Source organism: Zootoca vivipara, chromosome 8 (assembly GCF_965207765.1).
Source record: "Zootoca vivipara chromosome 8, rZooViv2.hap1.1, whole genome shotgun sequence".
In the NCBI taxonomy this organism is placed as follows: Eukaryota; Metazoa; Chordata; class Lepidosauria; order Squamata; family Lacertidae; genus Zootoca; species Zootoca vivipara.
In genome coordinates this window covers 28,753,939-28,765,338 of record NC_142591.1, presented here as the reverse complement: position 1 = coordinate 28,765,338, position 11,400 = coordinate 28,753,939, and the positions used below count along the sequence as shown (strand labels likewise).

The 11,400-nt window shown below is 41.8% G+C and overlaps 1 long non-coding RNA gene across 1 annotated transcript; it reads right to left on the bottom strand.

Moving 5' to 3' along the window:
- Window positions 1-5,105: 5,105 nt before the first annotated feature.
- Window positions 5,106-11,392, bottom strand: LOC148684784 (uncharacterized). The gene is made up of 3 exons (XR_015951390.1): window positions 11,206-11,392; window positions 8,731-8,833; window positions 5,106-5,239 (listed from the first exon to the last, which is right to left on the bottom strand). It is a non-coding gene; the product is annotated as an uncharacterized LOC148684784 (long non-coding RNA).
- Between the last annotated feature and the right edge of the window lie 8 nt (window positions 11,393-11,400).

Genomic DNA, 11,400 nt, shown 5'->3' with positions numbered 1-11,400 from the left:
GGCGATGTTGACGCGGGGCGCGCGAGAGCTCGGGGGCGGGAGAGAGAAAGAGTTGGCAGCGCCAGGCGCTGTTACTTATTGCGCTGCGGACGCTGCCAGCAGCGTCGGTGGTTGTGCAGCCGCCGCCGCAGAACGTCCTCCTCGCCTCGGTCAGCTGAGCTGCGTGGCGGCGTAGGGAGCCGAGGGGCGGGGCTTCCTTTCCGAAGAAGCTGAGGGCGGGGGTCCTCGGGCGCCTTCGGCGAAACGGCGTTGTTGCTGCTGCTGCCGCCGCCGCCGCCGCCGGCCCATAGCGCCTCTGGGAGGCTGCCTTTGTGCGCAACGTAAAGCCCTCCTTCCCTCCCTCCAGCCCCGGGTCACCTGTGGGAAAGGGGGCTGGATCCAGTGACGTAACTCGGAAAACTGTTAGGGAAGCCAGAGCAGGAAAGAGAGTGGGGGGCGCCGCCGCTTTAACCCACGTTTCGTTTTTGAAAGAGAAACTTAAGTGTTTATTTCACATCATCCGGAACACGTTTTTCTCTGCAGTCAGCCCTGCTGATTTTTCCCCCGACGTTGTTTGCTTTCAAGTATGCCTACTCACCGTCGCAGCCTTATTTTAATTCCAGTTTACAATCCAGTTATTACTTCCATAAGGATTCAGCAACGGGAAGGGTGGGAGACTTGGTGCCTCCTTGCCTCCCTCTCGCAGAATTTGCCAATAAATTGTATTTTAAGGAAAATCAAGATTGCTGTTCAGTGTGCTAGGTTGCTGCCAAAGGTGAATTGACTCTCAGTATGTGTGTGTGTGTGTGTGTGTGTGTGTGTGTAAAATATTTTCTTGGTATACGAAAGTACATGCATTGTTTCCTTTTCAGGTTGTAAAGTATTTTGTACAAATCAGTTACATTTGATATGAGACATTAGTTTTGTATTCAGTATGGGGTAGGGGAAGAGAGAGGAGGGGTGGGGAAACTTACATTATTTTATATAGTGAACAGGGGGGGGGGGTCAGAATTGGTTCTCTTTCTTAACATGAGCCCCAAAGGAAAAGGAAGATAGCTTGGGTTTATTGTTACCTTATTGTTTTTCTCTTCCCACAGAAGAAAACAAAAACACAAAATCCAAATTAAGCTGGGATCTCAAAAGATGGCCTGATATCAATGATTAAGCAATCTTCAGTTGTTTACAAATTCAGTACTAGGCAAAAGATGATGATGTCACACAGTCTTAAAATATATGTTTAGTATTATTAACTTGATTCATTAGCCCTAAGGTCCTATGATGGGTCACAACAATCTAAAACACAACATTACAAAGTTTAAAACAAATAACAAACATAGAGTGGGTCCTAATGATATCCATATAAAATAAAAATAATAACAGCGAAAAACCTCGAAAACTCGTTATAATTTTTTTTCTAAATATAAATGAATAAATCATACAACACACTTCAGTTGGATAAGCACCATTCTGTGGGAGTTCAGTATAAAGAACTGTGATACAGATAATCACTACCTCCAGTGTGGGCTAATTTTAAGATCCAAGTCCAATCCTTCAGTTATGAGTAATAGAGAAACATTTTCTGGCAGGTACTGCTTTCCACAGCTAGAAATGTCATCCCTCTCCATTTGGATACTTGCCTTTTATTGCACGTTCAGTGAAAGGCAAAACCTGAAATGCTTGCATATGTCATTTTTAAAAATGGGCCAAGAAGTGAAACCAGCCAGGCCTCTATAAGTTATGGTTCCTATAGGGAGAACTACTTGTCATGCTGGGTTTGTTACTTTATTGATCTCAATCTCAACTAGAACTGTTCTGGTGAACTGTGGCATGATGTAGTACACCTTGCTTAAAGCAAATATAATAATAAGCGCTCTCACTTTCTGGAAGAAGCTCCTTTGTACTCAGGTGCACCTCTGGAAGGCTGGAATCCATTTCAGAGGGGTGCGTGTTTGTGGAACGATATCAGGATGATAACATTTCAGATGTAGACATACTAGCTCTTCCAAAGTGTTCCTTTGGTAAAGTGCAGAACTCAGTTGGCCTGTGTTACTTTCTATTGATTTGCAGCCTCAAAGCCACGATACAAGAAAGCCTCTCTTATTCCAACCCAACATAAGTTGTAGCCCTGTTCGATCATCCTGAAGTATCATGTTTTGATAATAATGTCTTGGGGTGGAAGGAAGGGAGCAACAATTCTGCTGGCTCCAATTAGATAACAATTATGTAAGAGGTTAGTTTGAGGCCTTTTAAACAGAGCAGACACAGCCAACAACCCTGTCCCCACTGTCAAAACATGATTTTGTGCATTTAGGATATGTCCATTTTGGATATTGTGTGTGTGTGTGTGTGTGTGTGTGTGTGTGTGTGTGTGTACATGGGGTGTGTGGCATTCTGTTTTTTTTAAAATGTGGTGAGATACTGCACTGATTTGTGTTTTGAAACTGTTTTAAAACTGGAAATGCTTAGCCTAGTCTTCCATGCATTCATTACACCAAATTATAATTCTCTATAGGAATATTTTTCACTATAAAACTTTTTCTGCAGCCTTTCACTCTCAGAATACCAAGGTGGTTTACAACCAGTAAAACAACAATAAATCCTAAAACATATATGGAAAAATGTATCAGTAAAATATTGACATCAGTTACGCTAAAAACTGGGATTAACAGCCTGGGAATGCCTGAGCAAATAGGTACGATTTTAATGCCTACAAGAAGCCCATAACAGTTGGTGCCTCCATAGGGTAGACATTGCCCCAGAGAAAGATATTTTCTGTACTATCATACAATGAACGCCAAGCCTCTGCAGATCTGAGTGCTAGAGCAGGTATATACAGGAGAAGGCATTTTCTTAGGTAACCTGGTGAGCTATTTGGTCTTTGTAACTGATAAAAGAACCTTAAACTGGTCTCGGTAACAAATTAGCAGGCACTGCAGTTCTTTAAGTACCGGTATATGTGTTATATGCATACGGTAGAAACGCCCACTGAGCAACACAGCTGCAGCTTCCAGATCAATCTTAAGGGCAACCACAAATAAAGTACATTATAATACAGTAGTTCAGTTTACCCTCTCCAGAAACAGCAATAGACACTTCTAGCCACTGAAGTCACTTGACCTTCAGTGACAATGGAAATAGGAGCACTCCAAACTATGTACTTGTTCCTCCAGCAGAAGTGCAACCCTGTATAAATCAGGTGCAGTCCAGGCCTCTTGGCCCAGGCCTCTTGGCCCAGATGTTACAGAAAAATAGAGCTGAACATCATCAGCATATTGATGACACTTTGCTTCAAATCTCATAATGACCACTCCCAATGACCACTCCCAATGGTTTCATGTGGCTGTTAGGTAGCATTGGGGACAAAATAGTGCCTCGTGGCACCACATAGGATAACTACCAGGGGCCAAGACATAATTCCCAACTGCTGTTCTCTAGAACCAGCATGGCTTCCGCGTGGCTTTGCTGCACAGCCCCCCCCCCGCTGGCCCGGCACCCCGCGCCACCGGGACTGCACCTAGAGCCGGGCCTGCTTGCATGTTTCATAGATAATATATTCTAAAACAAAATGATAAACCATATGGAATGCTGAAGCCCCCATTGCCTGATTTGTAGTAGTAACCAACTTCCAAGTTAGTGACCACTTAAGCAGTGATGGGGAAATTGTGGCTCTCCAAATGTTGGCTGGTGATATGATTGGAGTTTGAGTCCAATAACATAGAGAGGGCAATAGTACCTATGCCAGGCAAAAAGCAAAGGTGACATTGTCTCTCACCAAGAAAGTCTATCCCAGCTTACATCCTATCTATCATAGCACAGTTTGTCATTCTCCCAGATCGGAGAAGCAATGTGTTCCTTAGGCTCAACAGAACAAAATCCCAACCACAGTTTAAATAACATTTTTTCCATCTGAAAAATGCTTCAGGTGTTCTGATATGCTTAATATTCTGTTTAAAAAGAAAAAAGAAAAGTCCTTTTGTGTAATGCCAAAGTTCTTTTGTTTCAACTGAGCATGCCTGGTCATGCGTTTAGGACATAAAGAGTTCTGAATATTCCACTCTGCCCCCTAGATGACTGAAACCCAGGCACTAAATTTACCTACTGTAACTGCCAAAAACCTATTTAAGAGGAGGGCAGGCTATGTGCTTCTTTCTCTCATTATGCTTAGTAGGGAGAAGGGAATGTGCACCACACCTTCTGAATAGCAACACTTCAACTGTTGTGAAAATTCTGTCAAAGATGCCTGGCGATCACAGATGGCGAGTCAGCTAGAAGTTAGGCAGGGTCTTGCACATCTGTAAACAACCCTTTTGCCTCACCCTACAAGCTACATTCTCACTCAAATCCTTTCAACTTTCAAAGTGTACAATTTAAACAACTTTCCAGTACAGGATTGGCTTTGGTAGAATCATGTGCCTTGGTACATTATGCAATATATTCTCCCTTCACTGCACAAGTACAATGCCAGCTTTGTGCCATGTCAGTGCAACAACACTGCATATTCACAGCAACAATTATCTTCACTCCTCACACCTTGTCAACAGATAGAGGGGTAACAGTCAAGCTGGGGCTTGTACATATGATCATTTGTGTTGGGTCACTGTGCCCTGCTTTTGGGACCAGATTGCATGAGGCCCTGGTGTTCATTACTCTGACATAACAGGTGGAAGTGGCATTGGTGAAAGGAGGATATTCAAAATAGGGATGAAGATCAACTTCCCATCATTGCTGACCATTGGTCATGCTGTTTGTGGATAATGGGAATTGTAGTCCAATAACATCTAGTGTGCCACTGGTTTCCCACTCCTGTTCTAAAAACTGGAATACCACTGGTTCTGTAGCTCAGATTTCCCCCATGATTATAACATGGTTCAAATATAGGGTTCCCACTTACCCCTACTTCCACATCATCCCCATTGCAACTCCTAACCTTTAACAACAGACTGACATACGTGAATTTAACAAGAGAAGTTTCTCCAACTACTTTTCATCCTGCCAGAAAAAGCTGCAGCAGCAGTGACATTTTTATGGGCAAGGGTTCTAATCAAGACAAAACCACCATCCAATGCAGATTTTGAGTCCTAACTCCTTAGCTGGAAATTCTGCAGCCTTCATCTTAAAAATCTTGATCGTTGTTGGACTCCAGTGGCATCACACCAAAGTTCAAATTCCCTTTGACACAAAGTTCACTGGGTGACCTTCAGCCAGTTACCATCTCTCAGATTAACCTTCCTCACATGATTGCTGTGTGGGTAAAATAGGGCTGGGAAGAGAACCACAAATACTCCTTGAAAAGGCAGCATATACCGGTAATATAAATCCAATAAAGAAATACTTCTGAGATTTAAAACTTTAACTCAGGAGCTCTGAGCTCTGAAAAATGGGGTTGTGAATACATAAAATAACATATATATATATTTATTTTAAAAATGTGGAAGTTTCCAAAAGGCAAACCATACAATTATCAGCTTCTTAACCTTTTTTCTCTAATGTGCTCAAGCAGTCTCTTGCAGTAGACTGCCAGCAATTATAACTTGGGGAGAGAGACAAAAGGAACAAGCAATTTGATGTATAATGGTTATGTGTTTTTGGTGTGCTTTTATTCAGGACCACATCTGAATGGGCCCATATTCCAAAGACACATATGAAGCTGTCATTTCACTGATCTCTGCATGAGCATGTGCATATGCCAAACAGCAGTGTGGCAAGGAAGCTGTCGACAGAAATAAAGCAAAGGCCATTAAAAATGACACTGGTATACCTTTACGCAAAAATCAAACTATTTCTCCAGGTGCATTATGTAAAGGTTCAATGCTATTCTAAAATATGTACAGACAGTTAATGGCAGGCTAGCGCCTGCATGCTTCAATACTTTTATTGTCATTCAAGAGCATTAAGGACAGTATTGCTTTCATGCAGAATAAAAGACCACCTCTCTTAGAGATATCAGACTGTTGAAGGACAGGGATGAAAGTATTTCTTAACACACTGTTGGGCTTCTTTTTAATCTTATCTAGAGCAAAGTAAGAAAAGAATACTGGTACGTACAAAGAGCTCACAATGTCATAATTTTAATAGAAATTGAAAATCTTAGTAAATTCTTTTCAAGTTACTGTACTCCAGATTTAACAGGTTTTTTTAAAATAGACACACATCCTCATTTTTCTGCCTGGATGACACTTTTAATTTTGTCTTGTACATCCATCACTACTAGCCAGCTGATTTTCTAATTCTAATTTTCATAATGTTTCAGGAGGTTCCTGCTAAGGCTACAGTCCTTTTCTTCCCTACCTCAAGAACTGCAACAATATTGCTTCTATTATAAATAATTATTAACAGCGTTTACTGATGCTGTTAACAATTATGCAAATCTCCCTCTCCCTCATGCCTAGGCAGCATGGGAAATACTTGCGAAAGATTTTGCATAACAATAACAACGTGGGAGGGAAGTGGGACCTGTGGCCCTTCAGATGTTGTTCAGCTACCAACTTCTGTCCATTCCAGGCAGCATGACCAACGGTCATTTGAATCATTAAATCATTGTGTCATTAAATTCATATTCCCATCTGCAATCCAGAGGTTTGCAGTTGTGGGTGCTGATTCTACACTCCTGATTTAGTGCTTCTCTAAACGCGGGTGGCGCTGTGGTTTAAACCACAGAGCCTAGGGCTTGCCAATCAGAAGGTCGGCGGTTTGAATCCCCGCGATGGGGTGAGCTCCCGTTCGGTCCCTGCTCCTGCCAACCTAGCAGTTCGAAAGCATGCAGTGCAAGTAGATAAATATGTACCCTCCGGCGGGAAGGTAAACAGCGTTTCTGTGCACTGCTCTGGTTCACCAGAAGCGGCTTAGTAATGCTGGCCACATGACCTGGAAGCTGTACGCCGGCTCCCTCGGCCAGTAAAGCAAGATGAGCACCGCAACCCCAGAGTCGTCCGCGACTGGACCTAATGGTCAGGGGTCCCTTTACCTTTACCTTTAAGTGTGAGACTATCCCTTCCATTACAGCAATGGTCTACAGTTTTCATGAATAATTTCTTTTCATTTTCATTTTGAAGGACACACCCTCTCCTTTGCCCCTCCAGCACTATGGTTCTTCCCTTATTGCAAAGCTATTTTGATTATAGGAAGACTGGGAACAGAAATTAGCTTTTGATTTCTGCTGCTATGCAGCTGTTAAAAATACAGAAAACTGGACAATACTACTTCCGATTGCCTAGTTGGTCACTATCCTCTGCAGATAAACTTCTAAATTTTCAGGTTTTACAGGACATGCATGGAAAGACAGTTACATTTTGAACATAAAACGTCATAAAGCAATAAAAAATGTTTTGCACTTGCTCTCTCCATTTAAAGAGTGATCATTTTTCTGAAGGTTACGCTGTGACCTTTGAGGTGAGCTACATTTATAAATCAACATATATTTAACAATGCTGCTTCTCTTAGACCTGGCTTTGAAGTCTGCTTTTGCTTTCTCTTGCTCAGCCAATAGGAAGACACACACAAACACTTTAAAGTCAACCAGCAGCCTGAACTAGAACAATAAACCCGCACCTCAGCCAAGTGACCCAGTTCTTCCATGTACTGTAATCACAAAGATTTCAGAGCTGGAAGGCAAACTGGTGAGCCCACAGAGTGAAAAACGATGCCCATTAAGATAATTAAAAACACTGTGTTCTTTTATCTCTGTTTTCCCACTCATCCCCTGCTTCTTTCATTAGCTTGCTAAAAAAAATTATTTATTTATTTTAGGTCTGTTCAAGAAGCTATCCTTCTTTGAAGAGCTTCTTTCCATAACAGTTTGAAAATATTTCTGCCATCGCAAGTATCATAATCTGGATTCAAAATTCCATCTCATTCCATGCATCTGCCTAAAATAGGGAGGAGAACCATGTACAGTACACAATATTGAAATCTTTGGAGGAAAAATGGGATGCAAGTGTAACATACCATAATTATCATCAAAGGCTGCCAACAAGATCTTCTAAGCACAGTAAATAAAATGGTGTTTCACGATGTAATGTTAATTTTGAGTAGCTATATCGGAGTGGTGAAACGGACCATTTGTTTAATTTCAATGTTGCATAAAGGTAAAGGTAAAGGGACCCCTGACCATTAGGTCCAGTCGTGACCGACTCTGGGGTTGCGCGCTCATCTTGCATTATTGGCCGAGGGAGCCGGCATATAGCTTCCGGGTCATGTGGCCAGCATGACAAAGCCGCTTCTGGCAAACCAGAGCAGCACATGGAAACGCCGTTTACCTTCCCGCTGTAGCGGTTCCTATTTATCTACTTGCATTTTGACGTGCTTTCGAACTGCTAGGTTGGCAGGAGCTGGGACCAAGCAACGGGAGCTCACCCCGTCACAGGGATTCGAACCGCCGACCTTCTGATCAGCAAGCCCTAGGTCTCAGTGGTTTAACCACAGTGCCACCTGGGTCCCTTCAATGTTGCATAGAACATACTATTTTTTAGTCTTAACAGGAAAGCTGACCAACTACTATTGAATAGTGAGTGGAACTTATAATACATGTCAGTTCCAAAATGCTGTGCTGTCATTCTGTAATGGGTAAAGACATCAACACACCGGATTTGCTAAACCGATCAGCGAATTGGCCCATCTGTTCTATTTTCATGCCTCTACCAGTTGCCTTGGTTTCTTCTTTTCAATAAAAACAAAAACTAAACTCTTTTATATAGAAAGTTTCTTCTCAGTGAAACCCCTGATTACATTAGTGTATACAATTATCAATTTTACCTACTAATCTGAAGATACACTCCATGTGCACATGAGATCCAGGTTTGTTTCTGGGAGCACATCCCTATCTCTTGTTTATTAACAAGTCAGGCCCAACGAATAGCTAAGTGAATACAAAAGGATATAGACACTGAATGTATTTGTCCCAAACTAGGAATTATTATTGAAAGACAACATAAAAATAGGTATAGTAAATGCTTCTTGAAATATTCAATATGCAATTGATTTTCATTTCAACATTATTGCTTTTACTCATGTGAAAGACCTCAATGGTTAAAATACTTCCAGTATTTCTACTGTCTCTAAATTCATGTTGTTATGCTGAGCTTGTATCAAGATTTTTTCAACTTGGTACACTTGCTTTATACCCTCCAACAAAGGAATGATCTGGGCAGTTGTCCATGCTTTAGTAACATCCAGGCTTTAGTACTGTAATATGCTATTTATGGGAATGCTTTTTTAAAGGGTTCAGCAACTTTCAACTACAGTATTCTAGAATATGGCAGCCGAGCTGTTGGCAGGAGCTCACCATTGTGAATATATTACGCTAGTTTTAAAGAAACTGCACTATTTCCAAGCCCAATTCAAGGCACCATGAAGATCACTTATTCCTGCATGAACCTTGTATGGCAGCCAAAACAGTAAGCTGAGAACCTTATTCGAATGCCTGTAGTGGTTAAGTGGGTGACCATCAGCAACTGGGCATTTTCTGCAGTTGTGCCCCACCTGTTAAACTTTGGCAGGGAGATCTGCCTGACTGTCTTCTTCAGGTGATAGGGGAAGTCCCCTCTTTTCACCTGGCTTCCAATGTCTTCATCTGCTGGCTTAACTGAGTTTGTTTTTCTGGCACTACATTGGTCTGGTCAATTGCTTTTATGGGTCTGCTGCTTCATTCAGCATGTTTCCAGGTGGACTATTTATTTTGTACTGTTATACTATATATTCTTGCGATCTCTGTGTTAAGTTTGGGGAAAGGCAGAAAGCACAGTAAACAGTTTCAAAATGAACGTGTGAAGAAATCCTGTTTATCTGAATTAAGTTTTAATGGAAATTGTGCAATGTGCTCTGACATTTGTAACGTAACGTACATTGAAGTGTATTTGATGTTGGAGGGTTTCTGTCTGGTCTGATGAAAGTAAGTTTAACTGTCGCTTGGGGCCTTAACTGACAGCTGTGAGGAAGGGTTGGCATTCGAATTCTCCATATACAAAGTATATAAGGTTTGCATATTTTGATTGTTGGGGGCAGGTTTGGAATTTTCAGTTAGTGTGGTTAGCTGGAACTGGAGGGGCCTGAAGAAGTGCTGGTCAGCAGAGGGGAGCTGGAGTTGTTGGTGCTTGTGGAGTCAGCCAGAAGAAGAAGATGGCAAAAGATGATTGGAGAAGATGGAAGACCTAAGATGCACATGGAGTTGCTTGGTCGCCAAATACTTGCTGGGCATAGCTGAAGAGACTAAGCTGTTTTAGGCTGAAGAAACCAGGGAGAACCTGCAGTGCTTAGAGGAGAAGCAGCTTAGAGTATAGGTCACTGGTGTCTGGCAGTAGAAACACCAGAGGGATGACTACCACTTCCAGGGCAAGTACAGAAAGGCAAAGTTGCATTTCAATAGGTCAGTAAAGGGTTAGGGAAACAGACTTCCAGCAAAGCCCTCAGTTATAGTGTTGATGAGGTTTGACTGGGGTGGAGGGGTGGGTAGAAAGGGCAATTTTTATAGGGTATCTAGCTGCTTCCTTAAAACCACCTTAGCTTAACATTAATAGCTGTGAATATAAGTTGTTGGTATATAAACTGACAGTAGCAAGTTAACATAGTTTATATTCATTTAATAATACAGTACTATTTAAAATAGTCAGATAAGCTTGTCCTAACCTTGTAATAAAGACACACACCTTTGTTAAATATAGCATTTGTATATGACAGGCTTTGTACTGTGCTTGTACCCCGCAGTTACAAAGTTATTGGTAAGGGTTCAGAGGAAAGGAGAGAGTCTGAATGGTGGCAGTGGCACAGATTAAGGAGAACCATTCAAACAGGGGAGGGGCGTGTTTTGTTATTACAGTGCAAGTCAATACTCGCCTTCCCTCCATAGAGTGTATGAACATTTTCTCAAACATGCCTGTCTTCAGTGTTACTATGGGAAATGCAGTTAATAGGTCAACAGAGTAATAATATATATACAGCACTTATATTCAATATGTTTGAATACACTATTCAGTTATACTGTACCTTACTCTGGGGCTTGGTAACCTGTGGCCCTCTGGCATGCTGTTGGACAACAACTACCGGTATCAGTATCCCTGACCAGTCACTATGCTGGCTGGAGTTGCTGAAGTCCAGCAACATCTGAAGGACACAGGTTCCCCATGTCTGCCTTGCTTCATGTTTACCCAGTTTTCACAGTCCCATAGGTTTCTAATGAGGAGCACATCACTATTGAGCCAACATGTTAACCAGTTTGGAAAAATTGATCCTTACTTTTATCTGTTGCAATTCCAATGCTTCAGTTTTTCAGAAAAACTTTCATATCCCACCATGTGATTTAATTCAACTGAACTAAAGTTGACCATAGACAGGATCTGCCAAAACAGATCTTGCACAACTTGCATTCATTACTCTTGCTCCAGCCCCTCTGCAGTTCTTGCTTCTGAGCAAAAAGATAAACCTGGAGCA